Consider the following 14,021-nt stretch of genomic DNA (forward strand, 5'->3'; position numbering starts at 1 on the left):
GTGTCCTTACTTGGCACAAAGACAACAAATGATGCTGTACATATGCACCTCATTTTTGTTCGACATCAGATCCAAGATGGCCGACTGGTGGCCATTTTAGTTGTACAAAAAAAAAAGCCCGGTGTCGAACACGTCTTCAACCATTTCTCGGACATGCATTTACCGATCTTCAAACTTAGCACACAGATAATGAATCATAGCTTTCATAATCCTGCCATTTGATTTTTCAAGATCAGATTCAACATGGCCGACTGGCAGCCATTTTTGTTGTAAAAAAACAACCCAGTGTCGAATATGTCCTCAACCATTTCTCGGACATGAATTTACCGATGTTGTTTAAACTTGGCACACAGATACTGAATAATGGCTTATATATGTACATCTTTTTTTTTTGAGATAAGATCCAAGATGGCCGACTTGTGGCCATTTGGTTACTTAAATGTGTCTTCAACCATTTCTCAAACAAACATGGATGGACAGATTTTGTTCAAACGTAGCACAAGCACAGTACATGATGGCATGCATGCGCTCTTCACTATATTTTGCCATCTGATCAAAGATGGCTGACTGATATAGTGATGGCCATTTTAGTTGTACATAAATATGGGCTAGCCCTTCAACTCTGAAGAGCAAAATTACTGAAATAACAGGGGCTATGACATGTTATGTCTTTTTTACTTGTACATGTGGGAGTGAGATGTGGCAGGCAGACTTTTCTGAGGCAGACACCTTATCTGGTTTCAGTACGTCTCAACAGTGATGGGTAGGTCATATCTGGGGCTTGTGGATGCCCAGAGTAATTTTAAATCAACTTCTAAAATAGCATTTACTGTTAATCATTGTGGGGGAGAGGAGTGGGAGCTGTGAGGGCTGTTGAAAATATATTTTTTTCTTTCTGGGACCACAAGATAAATTGTGACTTTTTGCATCCACTGCTAAAAGGAGGTGTGTGTGTGTGTGTGTGTGTGTGTGTGTGTGTGTGTGTGTGTGTGTGTGTGTGTGTGTGTGTGTGTGTGTGTGTGTGTGTGTGTGTGTGTGTGTGTGTGTGTGTGTGTGTGTGTGTGTGTGTGTGTGTGTGTGTGTGTGTGTGTGTGTGTGTGATATAATGACTGCCGCTGCTTTTTTGTCTTATCAGGAAATGAAAGGAATTAGACACCTCTCATCCACTGGTGTTTCTCGTATTTCCTATATTTCCGTGAGTCCAATTTGCATCCAGGAACACAACATTTGTGGTTAACCTTTTTGTAATTGCCACTGTTTCATTTAAATGCTTAAAATAATGTTAAATTTTTTTTTTCAATGACAGATTTCGCACAAGCAATGCCCATTAAAAGTTCCCCAGTGAGGAGAACGGAGTCACTCAAAACGCACATAGCGCATGCGCGAAAGGCCTCGTTAGGATTCATGCATCATTTTTAAAGTGCGGTATTCATGCAGGCTTTTAAGTTTCCAAATAAATAAACTAAATGCATCTTTTATTCGTCCTCACGAATGAGTGCATTTGCAAAGAAAAACCTGGAAAAGCACTTTTTAAACAAAATAAAGATTCAAATTAGAAACTCACTTTTTTTTGAGCCAGAAAAGCATGGAAAAGCACTTGCTTAACAAAATAAAGATTCAAATGAGAATTTCACTTTTTTTTGAGCTCATGATGGTCTAGTTTTGTTTTCTTTTAATGTGTCGTCATTTTTTGTACCTCCATTGACGAAGTCGCTGGAGGCATGATGTTTTTGGGTTGTCCGTACGTCCGTCCGTACTAATTTTCTCTGTTTTCTCTGCAACCGCTTATCCAATTGACACAAAATTTTCACCATAGGTGTGACTACTCATGTAGAATGTTTTAATGATGATAACATCATAGGTCATGTGGAGTGGCAGCCATATTGGAAAAAAAGGAAAAACTTTGGACCTCTGCATCTCCAAAACTGCTCCATGGAAAAAATTGAAATTTGGCACATGGGAAAAAAGTGTGGTTTTTTGATGTCATCGGTGACTTTGTTATGACATCATAATTGCATATGTCGAACACTTTATCTGATCAGTATGAAGATTTTTGAGGGTCTTTTCGGGCTGAATTGAATGGGGGAAAAATTGATGAGGTCATCAGTCATATGGTTAAGCATCCATTTTTTTCTTACATAAAATGCTTCAAATATCTTCTCCGAAACAGCTGAACAAATTGAGGCAAAACGTCACAGGCATGATCGCCTATCCATGAGGAGCAAAACGTTCTCCAACTATGACATCATAGGTCACATGGTTTGGCAGCTATGATGTTTTTTAAAGAATAAACATTTAAAAATTTTGTTCACAAGAATGGCTTGACAGATCGAGGGGAAACTTCACCCACATGTTACCCAAGCCTTGAGGATACCCAGGGTGTTCACAAATAATAGGTCACATGGTTTGGCAGTCATATTGGATTGAACGAAAATGTTAAAAAAAAAAAATTCTCTTGAACCGCTTCATCAATTGACGTGAAACGTCACAGTTATCATCTAGTACTCATGGGGAATGTAGGTTTTATATTTCAATCTGGTCGAATGCATGTGGTCTGGCAGCCAGAATTATTTAATATTTTCAATCTGGGTTCAGGGATTTTTATCAAACTTGTTACATGTAAAAAAAAAAATGATGTAATAGTGCGGTTGGAGGCATATCTGTCGACGTCGTGACATTGTGGAGTACCATCCTCGGTTTTAATTATTATGGCAGGGGTCTTCAAAGCTGGAGGTAACCCAGGCCTTTCGGAATCTCTGAGAGGGACTGTGTAAACACAGCTTCTCCTTGATGAATCTCCCCCTCACCCTTCCACACGAGTAGATGATAAATGGGGGTTCTGGGACTTCCATTCAAATGAATGGGGGAAAAGGGAAAAACTTTCTGACTCAAGCCCCAAAATAGGAGACTGATTTTTCTCCCCACCTATCCCCTTTCCTCCCATACAAGCAAATGTAAAATTGAGACTTATTTTCTCCCCACCTATCCCCTTCCCTCCCATACAAGAAAATGTAAAAAGATTGAGACTTACTGATTAAAGCACTTCTTCCCTTTCATATTTTCATTCCACTGAAAGAGTGCACCAACGAATATTTGTCCATGTTCTACTTTAGGGAAAAAATTTTCTTATAACATTCATTTCCATCGAGTACATTCACTTTATCTCTTCAAGCACGAAAGAAAGGGCAGTTAATGATCCCTCCTTCGGTTTTGTAAAATGGGGAAGTGCTTTTAAGAGCACAGTCATGCTGTGAAAATGAGAAGTATTCTCTGCCCATGTCTCTCATGGTTATATCTTAAATCATCAGAACACTAACAGAACAAAGTTTTGCTAAAAACAGCTTTTAAACGTCGGTTTTATCAAAATCATTCAAAGCAAGCCGTTTCATTTTCGTGTTGAAATGAGTCAGTCTGGAGTCAGCCAAGCTGCCTCGCCCGAACCAAGCCAAAAAAATTCCAGTCATTTCCTATGCGAGACACACCCTGAAAAACTCATTGTTGTGTAATCTCCCATTACGTCATGAACAGGAGGATATTTATCGCTTCGTATGTTTTATTTCGAATATGGAGCGTTCAGATTATTACTACAACCTTGCACATCAATTGTTTTCACAAATGAGAGGTTAGATCCTTGAACCCATTCATTATTTGTTGTTTTATACAGAATTAAATCACTATACAACCAATAATTATTCTATGTCTTTTTCTCACAGGTTGTCCCCAATAAGAACTGATCTTGAAAATGAGTTATTTGAATTACACAATGAGTGGATAAAAATGAATGACTTCCTTGAAGACATTCGTTTGTTTCGAAAATAATTGAATGATATTTTTGTTGGCTGGCAAAAAATTCTCTCACGTCCTCTGATCTTGAAAGAGTCGAGTCAAAGGTGAGAAATTATCCCTCTGTGTGCCTTTGTGTGTTGATGTGCGTGTGTGTTGATGTGCGTGTGTGTTGATGTGCGTGTGTGTTGATGTGCGTGTGTGTTGATGTGTTGATGTTTCTGTTTCTGGTGTATGTTCCCCCTCCATCCCCTCCCTTACCTCAAATGGCCACACTGCTGATTCCACACATGACAAAGCTGAATGTCTAAACTCGGTGTTTGCAGCGAAATCTTGTGTCCTAAACCCATCGCTATCTCTACCCACTTTACCCAGTCGCACCCAACTGTCTCTGGACTCTGTATCCTTTTCTCCTGACAAGGTGGAGAGCTTGCTTTCTAACCTCGAGTGAGATTCTGCAACCGGTCCAGACGGCATCAGCCCACGTGTCCTCAAAGCCTGCTCTTCTGCTCTTGCTCACCCTCTCTCTGTTCTATTCACCCTCTCATTTGCCCAAGGTCATCTGCCATCTGCTTGGAAATCTGCTAACATCACTGCCCTGCATAAAAAAGGTGCAAAAACAGATCCCTGTAACTACAGACCAATCAGCCTTCTCCCAATCATCAGCAAGGTTATGGAATCCATCATCGCTTCAGACATGAAATCTTTCCTCTTCTCCAATGGCTTGATTTCCAATCATCAATTTGGTTTCAGACCAGGTCACTCTACCCTAGATATGCTGCTTCTGCTCTCCCATCAATGGATGGAGGTCCTCAATGCCAGACAGGAAATCCGAGCCGTATCCCTGGACATATCACATGCTTTTGACACAGTCTGGCACCCTGCACTACTCACCAAACTCTCTTCCCATGGTATTCAAGGCCATCTCCACTCATGGCTCGCAGATTTCCTCTCCTGTCGCAGTCAACGTGTGGCCCTAAATGGAGTTCTTTCATCCCCTCTTCCTGTGCAGGCTGGAGTTCCTCAAGGTAGCATTCTGGGCCCTGTTCTTTTTCTGGTTTTCATCAATGATCTCTCGGACTCTCTGGAAAATCCTCTATTTCTCTTTGCCGACGACTCCACCCTCTGCCGTACCATCTGTCATCTCTCAGACCGGCAAGCAGCAGCTTCTTCGCTCACTGCAGATCTGGATAAAATCACAAACTGGTCCAACACGTGGAACATGTCTTTCAATCCAGACAAATCTCACACTCTCACTATGTCTCTTCGAAAGGACCGTTTAGAAAACCCCCCCATCCACTTTCTCAACAATCCTCTGGAAGAAGTCTTTTCTTTCACGCTTCTGGGTCTCACTATCTGCCATGACATTTCCTGGGAAAGTCACATTTCCAACCTCGCCTCAAAAGCCAGTCGCCGACTGGGAATCCTCCATCGTGCAAAGTCCTTCCTCGGCCCTCCTGAGCTCCTGACCACTTACAAAGCTTTTGTCCATAGCCTGATGGAGTACTGCTCTCCCCTCTGGGCTGGTGCTCCTGCCTCCCACCTTTCTCAGCTTCACGCTGTCGAAACCAGGGCATTTAAGATCATCGGCATCTCCCGCAATGAAGCTGAGTCTTTGGGCCTCTCACTCAATCACCGCAGGTTGGTCGGTGGTCTTTCTGTCTTCTACCGACTCCTCTCTAGCCTTGCCCCCCCCTGCTCTCTCTGCGATTTGTCCCCACCACATTTCCACAGGGCGCTCAAGGTCCGCCAACAACCCCCTTCTGGTAAAACTACCAAAATCACGAATCACTGCTCATCTTCACTCTTTCATTCCTCTTTTTTCCCGCCTTTGGAATAAACTTCCTCACTCTATTCTTTCCCATTCTTCCCTCCAGGCTTTCAGAACAGCTGTTCACCACCACCTCTTATCTTCCACCATCCAAATCCTCGATCTTTTCTACACCCGATAATCCACCCAAGCCCACTTCCTTCAATTCCCCTGCTTTCCTTCCTGAAAGTCCCTGTAATGTCCATCTTCTCTTCGCCATGTTCCCCATCCCATCCCCATCCCTCTCCCTTCCACAGTTCACCTAATGTGTCTGTTCCCCACTGTTTTGTCCCTTCCACTCCCGCCCCTCTTGTCTCATGCCTCCTTGCTGTGAGTTGTGTGTTATCTCTCATACGAGCCTCGACCAAGGTATACAAAAAAAACAAAAAAAAAAAACATCAAAACTGAATTATAAAATCTTAACCCCATTACCTCTCAGATGTTTAATAATTTCTCATTTCTTCTGGATTAGTTTCTAATATCCCAAGACACCATATTTTAGTTTCTTTAACTTTTACAATGTGAATATTTTGTTGTACCAAGAGAAACCTCCTCAAATACTTGACCTTCAATCCTCAATCGCATATGTTCCTTCACTGAAATGTAGTAAAAATCTTCACCTTCTACTTCTCCAGGTCTTAATGCTTGAGTTGCTGTTGATACAATATGTACTACATGGTGCTTTTCAAGCACATTTACAATATTTTCATTTGTACTATTCAAGAACCTTGATTTATGAAAGTTTTTTTGCAGAAGCAGATTTACCCACAAGATTTATAATAATAGTTGTCATTTATATATGTAATTGTTTTGAAATAAAAAATATATATATCCCTTAATATCTCATCTTGTTTCACAACAATATATTTATATTTTTCAATTGTGTGCTTCATGTAATCCCCAAATTCCTTTTTACTACATAATATAGAACAATTGTCTCTCCAAAAATTGTTTATATCTATTGAATTTAACTTGAATAAAATAAAAGTATTGGCATTGTTTCTTATTGAGCGATGAGGGAGTAGAAAGTATGATTGACTAAGATAAATACAATTGCAAGAAGAATGTCTCTCTCCATTAGTGTTTGGTTTCTCTCATCAACACAATCAAAGATAACGAGGTTCTTTTTTGATTTTTTCCAAATCTTGGGGAGAAGGAATATCATCCATATTATCACGAAGAATACAAGTTATCGATTTTGATTTCTTTTTATATCTCTGTGTTTCACAAAATAGTTGTATTATATCTTCAATGTTGTAATCATTTCGTTTGTTTTGAAGTTTAAATAAACCGATTATATCTGCTTTTTGAAGACCAGCATTAAAACCTTGTGAGATTAGTTAATACTCAGGTTGAAAACTCGACGACTTTGTAAAAGTTATTAAATTATCATAATCCAAATCGTTGGGAGTAAGGAGCATATTTGAAAGTAAGCAGGTTTTTCCACACCCACTTGAACCAACTATGAGACATCTTAATGAATTTGGAAGATTTTCATGGTTGTTAAATTTTATCTTACTTTCCCAAATTGGTAAAAAAAAATCATTCATTTATATATTTGGAAAACGAGTTTTTTAATTTTTTATTGGCTCTTTTTGGAAACTCTGTGTTTTATCTGAAGTTCAGGTTTAATTTCAAGATAATCCATTATTTTATTTATACAATATCTTGTGTTGATATTTCGCTGAAAATGACAATCGGTAATAATATAAATCATCAATCCACGAAACATGGTCATCATTTGTTCAGTCTCTTCTCTTGTAAGAAAAGGTGTATTATCACCCTCATACTTCACATTCATTTCTCAAATCAATCTTGTAAAGTAATTCATTTTTGGTGTAAATCTCAAAGAATTATATTCCTTTTTATATCTTTTATTGCCATTAATTAGAAGATAATCACAAAACGTACATTGTTTATAGGCTTTTGTCTCTGTTTTCAATCCCCGTCTTTCACACGCAGGACAATTCTCAAATTTGTCATGTGGTGAATCAGGAAATTCAAGAGGCTCAAAATATAGTAAACTATTCATATTTATAAAGTAAAACTATACTTCAAATTAAATTCATCTTCGGTATCATCTTCAGTACTTTCATTGGAACTTTCACAATCATCTATAAAACTACTTTCATAACTATCGTTTGAACACAAACTCTCGGCATCATAATTGTCTTCTGTTCCAACAGAAATACTATCATTAATCTCATAATCTTCAATATCTTCAGTTGAATAATGACTCATATTTAATTAGTAGAAAAAAACATTACCATCTCTCTCTATACTTTTTTTCATTAACAGATTCAACAACGACATTTTTTTATATTAATAGGTAATTTTAAAATGATCCTTAACTACTATTGAACGAAATGTCATTTCACCTGATATATTAACATCCTTTATTTCATCAGAATTTACATCTTTCGAGTGGTTGAAAAAAATACAAATTTCTCCTTGCATATTACAGACGGTCTTATCTTTTCTTTCTAAAGCTTCATCCATCAGGTTCTTCTTTTTTGATACTTTTTCTAGTTTTGAATATATTGCCAGAAGGAGAGGAGAAACTTTTGTTGGAGCTACTTTAATTGATGTTCATCCAGATATACGAAAAGCCCTTCCAATGAAAGAAATTGAACAACTCATATTATTCACCATTTACTTGTTTCTATCCAATAGTTGTTGAATTTATCTATATTCAATTTTATATCCTCGACATATTTCTCAGTATCTTTGACAAATTAAGAGATTGATTGAAACTTCTTTTGTCCTTGATACATTGTATTTATTAAGTTTAAAAAGTTGGAGGATAAAATGGTTTTAAGCACAGATTCACCGATAAATTAAACGAAATTTTCATCAAGAAAATTTTATTTTAAGTAAAGTTTTGTTATATAAATATGGTGAATAAAACGGACTGCGATGTTTGTAATCATGAATATAAATGTTATAAAGAAAACACCTTCAAACCAAGAAACACATTTATAAATCTGTTCAGACAAATATCTCCACTTGGCCAAGAAAAAAAACATTGTGATAGATGTGATAATGATATTCTTTAAAAAAAATTATAATAAACACCTTCAATCATGCAAACACAAGAACAATGAAGAAAGTGAAGGTGCCACTAAATTCTCCATTGAAAACACTAATGTGGCTTTTCAAGGACATATAAAAATAAGATTGTTTCGCTTTCAAGACTCTGGACCATCTTAAATCATTGAAGCTGTTGATATCGTTAAACATAGTATTGAAACAATAATGAAAAACACATAAGGTGGATTGAAAACTTTTAAGTTTTATATGGGAGTAAAATTGAATATGGGAAGAGGTGAGGAAACGACTTCCTATATGAGGACAAACCCTCACTTTATCTCATCATTTGAAGATTTTGTAAGATGTGAAGTTTATGATGAACTCCAGAGACAAGAACAAGATGTTGATAACATTGTTGTAGGTAGTGGATTTGCTATAACAAAACTAATCTTTTCAGATATACACGTCTTAAAATCAGATCCTCTTCAAGCTTATTCTTATTTTGATTTTCCAAAATATATAAAACTTAAGAAAGCAGTTGTTAATAGTCAAAAGAAAAAGATAATAAATGTTTTCTATGGTCTGTTCTTGCTCACTTACATCCTCCACAATGGAAACCTGAAAGGGTTGAACATTATCAGAAATACGAGAATACATTGAATGTTAAAGATTTAAAGTTTCCAATGTCATTGAGAGATATTCCTAAATTTGAGAAAATGAATAATCTATCTGTTAATGTATATGGATTAACGGATATAAACAAAGCTCAGATATTAAAAATTTCAAACAACTATAAAAATGATGAAACACACATTAACCTTCTCTACTTTACTTCAAAGGAAAAAAATCACATTATGCTTTCATCAAATATTTATCAAGATTAACCAAATCACAACGAAACAAGAGAAAATGTAAAACGTATCCTTGTAAGAGATGTCTCAACTCCCTTCACACAAAAGAATGATTAAATCAACATTCGAAATATTGTAGTGCAGTAATCCCCCGTTTCTCGCGGGGGTTACGTTCCAAACCTCGCCGCGAAGTGAAAATCCGCGATGAATGGATGCCTCCTCAAAAAAAAAAAAGAATCGACTCGTCTGGTCTGGTCGGTTTGGCAGTGATTGGGTTTGAGGTGCCGGAGATCGACTGGTCTGGTCTGGTCAGTTTGGCCGTGATTGGGTTTGAGGTGCCGGAGATCGACTCATCTGATCTGGTAGGTTTTGAGGTGCTGGGTACGAGCAGTGCTCGTCCAATGGCGGCAAACCTTTTTCCTTCCCGAAGCATATATCGAGCACCTTAACCTTCTCCTGGAGCGTCCCAGGACCTTCCTCTGGAGCTTCGGTTCCTTGCCAGAAGCCTTAGATGGTGCAATGCGTTTGGGCGGCATCGTGGGGCTTGGAGAAAAAACGTAGAAAATATTCGAAGTTCACAAGCGGAACTTTGTATCATGCGTTGTGTGACTGGTCGAGCACCACGCGTTAGAATTTATTGCATAAATAATTTATATATTATTACCGCGATGTACCGGGGGAATCCGCAGAAAAAATTAGTTACGTTCCAAGGGAAAACCCGCGATGAACCGGGGGTGCGATAGTTGAACCGCGATGAAGCGGGGGTTGACTGTAATCAGAAATCAACCGTAATCAATTTCCCAAAAGTAGGTTGAAACGTATCATACAAAGATTTTTAAAAATCTACAAAGCATCCGTTTGTGATATGTGCTGATTTTGAAAGTATACTTGAAAAGATATATATACTGTTTCTCCAAATCCAAATAAATCATGCACAAATACATATCAAAAACATACTCCTTGTGGTTTCTGTTATTATATCAAATCATCTGTTGGTGATGAATACAAGTTAGAACTTTGGAGAGGAGAATATGCCTCAGAGGAGTTTGTAAGATGATTGGAAAAAGACTGTACAAGACGAAGAGAAATAATGGTTAAAACCTACAAACCAATGTCATTAACAAAGGGAGAGAAAAAGGAATTTAGAAAGAACAGTATCTGTCATATTTGTGAGGAGAAAATTGAGGGAGAGGTCAAAGTTAGGGATCATTGTCATCTTAGTGGAAAATATAGAAGTCCAGCTCATTCCCATTGTAATCTTAATTACAAGCCCCCAAACTTTATTTTTGTCTTTCTTCACAACAACGCTCACTATAACACACATCTATTTATAAATGAACTTTCAAATTCAAAGACATCTGGAGGTATTTCTGCCATTCGGAACACAGATCAAAAATACATCTCATTCACAAAACAATTCATATATCCCCCATACCCCATATCAGATTTCTTGACACATACAAGTTTATGGCAAGTCCATAATCTAACTTCGTATAAAATATTAAAAACTTCCCAAATCTTAAATCACATTTCTCAAATCAGGAAGAGATTGATCTCTTATCACAAAAGGAATATATCCGTATGACTACTTGGATTTATTTGAGAAGTTTAAAGAAACACAACTTCCTTTAAGGGAAATTTCTATTGCAAGTTGAATGAAACTCAGATTTCTGATAGAGATTATACACAAGCTAAAAAGGTGTGGGAGAAGTGTAATATAAAGAATCTTGGAGAATATCATGATTTCGATCTTAAAGCTTATGTATTGTTATTGGCTGATGTGTTTGAAACTTTTGGAACAGTCTGTCAGAATAAAAATTCTTATGGATTCGACCCCACTCACTATACTATTACACAGCCCCGGGGTTGGCTTGGAGTGCTATATTAAAAATGACAATACAGAATTTGGAATTAATCAGTGATATAGATATGCTTTTAATGATAGAGAAGGCTAAAAGAGGAGGAATATCTCAAGTATGTTCCAAGAGATATGCAAAAGCAAATAAATATCTTTCTGATTATAATAAGAATGAGGACAACTCTTACCTGATGTTTATGATGCTAACAATTTGTATGGGTGGGCTGTGTCTCAATCTTTACCTTGTGGAAAACTGAAATGGGTTAAAGAAAAACCTTACGAAAAAGTTGTACAAGACATTGTTGTCTCCTCTCAAAAAGAATTGGATGAAGCTGAAGTTGGATATTATTTTGAAGTTGATTTAAAATATCCAGAAGAACTTCATCACAAACATGAAGACCTCCCTTATGTCCCTGATAAAGAAAGTCCAAGAAAAGAATGGTTAAGTGATTACCAACAGTCATTCAATATAAAAGGTAAATCTCCAGAAATCTACTTACGACATTAAATGATAAAGAATATTATGTTTTGCATCAAAGGAACTTGAGACAATATTTATCAGCTGGGTTGAGAGTGAGGAAAATTCATAGGATTTTGAAATTTAAACAAAGTCATTGGTTAAAGAAATATATATTGATTTCAATACAAAAAAGGAGAATAGAAGCAAAAACAGATTTTGAGAAGGACTTTTATAAATTAATGAATAATGCTGTATTTGGAAAGACTGGAAAATGTTCGGAATCAACAAAATATAAGACTTGCTACATCTTGGAAACAGGCTTCAAAGTTAATTAATAGACCAAGTTTTGAGCGAGCGGAGGTGTTTTTCAGAAAACTTTTGCGCTATTCATTTGAAAAAAGAGAGTACTGAAATGGATAAACCTATTTGTAAAGGAACATCAATTCTTGACTTGTCAAAGTCGTTAATGTATGACTATTACGATAGTAATTTAAAATTAAAGTATAAGGATAATGTGTCATTGTTATATATGGATACAGATAGTTTTATATTAGAAATTAAGACAAGTGATGTATATGAGGATATGATTGATATTATTGATATATATGATACAAGTAATTGTAAGTCTGATAGTATGTTGTTTTCATGAAAGAATAAAAAGGTTATTGGTAAGTTTAAGGATGAGTTGGGTGGAAAGGTCATGAGTGAATTTGTGGGTTTGAGATCAAAGTCTTATGCTTTCACGTATATTGATAATAATAACATTGAAAGGTATGATAAGAAGCTAAAGGGAATAAAGAAAAATATAATCAGGAAACAATAAACTTTAAACATTATTACAACTGTTTCACCTTAAAGAAGGAAGAGTACAGAAAAATGAATACAATAAGAAGTTATCAATATCAATTATATACAGAAGAGATAAATAAGAAAGCATTAGGAGTTTTTGATGATAAAATATATATTTTAGAGAATGGAATCAATATTCTTCCTTCTCGTTATAAGTATAAGTGTTAAGATATTGGGTTGGAAATTTTAACAGGCTGCTGCCATCTTTTTACTGATTTATAAATGATAGAACCAAGCAAAAACCAAACCAAAGAGTGGAGATGTAATCAGCCTTGGTATTTAAATGGGAAACATAAAGAATGTGAGAAATATCAAATAAGTCTTATTGAAGAAATAACCGGGGTAAAAGTCGATAAAACAAATAAGCGGATAAATTTAATTACAAATAAGTTGGAGGATGTCAAGAAAAAAATTAATATCCTTGAATGGACTGAAACTTTGATGTTTATCATTTGAACAATGGAAAAACAATTTACGACAATCTCAAAATGATATGTGGCTCAGGAGGTGGTCAAATAAGAGCATAAAGAGATGTTTATCATTTCATTTCTGTTCAACAAAGACACTTAAACCAAGAACCAAGTTCCAAGTTATTCTTTGTGAATATACTCGATGGAAATGAATGTTATAAGAAAATTAAGTTATTCCCAAAAGTAGAACATGGACAAATATTTGTTGGTTCACTCTTTGAATGGAATGAAAATATAAAAGGACTGTAATTATGTAGGGGGGGGGGGAAGAAGTGCTTTAATCAGTAAGTCTCAATTTTACATTTGCTTGTATGGGAGGGAAGGGGATAGGTGGGGAGAAAATCAGTCTCCTATTTTGAGCATTTGGAGCTTGAGTCAGAAAGTTTTCCCCCTTTCCCCCATTCATTTGAATGGGTGCGCCAGAAACCCCATTTATCATCTACTCTGGCAGGATGCTTTTGTAGGGCTCCGGGTGGGAAGGAAGAGGAGGAAGGAGGAGTACATGAATAATTCAAAAGGGCATGTTGTAAGGAAAGAGCATTGATTATGGGGGATTTTAACTTGCCAGGGATAGATTGGGTCCAGGAACAGGGAAAGGGCAGAGCAGATGAGGATTTCCAAGTTTTATTCCAAGATTGCTTTTTAACCCAGTTTGTAGATAAGCCCACGAGGGGGAGTGCAGTGTTAGACCTCCTTTTTGTATATACGTATATTATATGAACATATATATTATATATACGTATATTATAAGAACTCTGCGTATATATATATATATATATATATATATATATATATATATATATATTATTTGAATGTATCACAGAAAAATCAGTCTCCTATTTTGGGCTTGAGTCAGAAGGTTTTCCCTTTTCCCCCATTGATTTGAATGGAAGTCCCAGAAACCCCATTT

This window comes from Eptatretus burgeri, chromosome 8 (assembly GCF_056783735.1).
Source record: "Eptatretus burgeri isolate ZD-2024b chromosome 8, Ebu_testis_v1, whole genome shotgun sequence".
NCBI classification, from domain to species: Eukaryota; Metazoa; Chordata; class Myxini; order Myxiniformes; family Myxinidae; genus Eptatretus; species Eptatretus burgeri.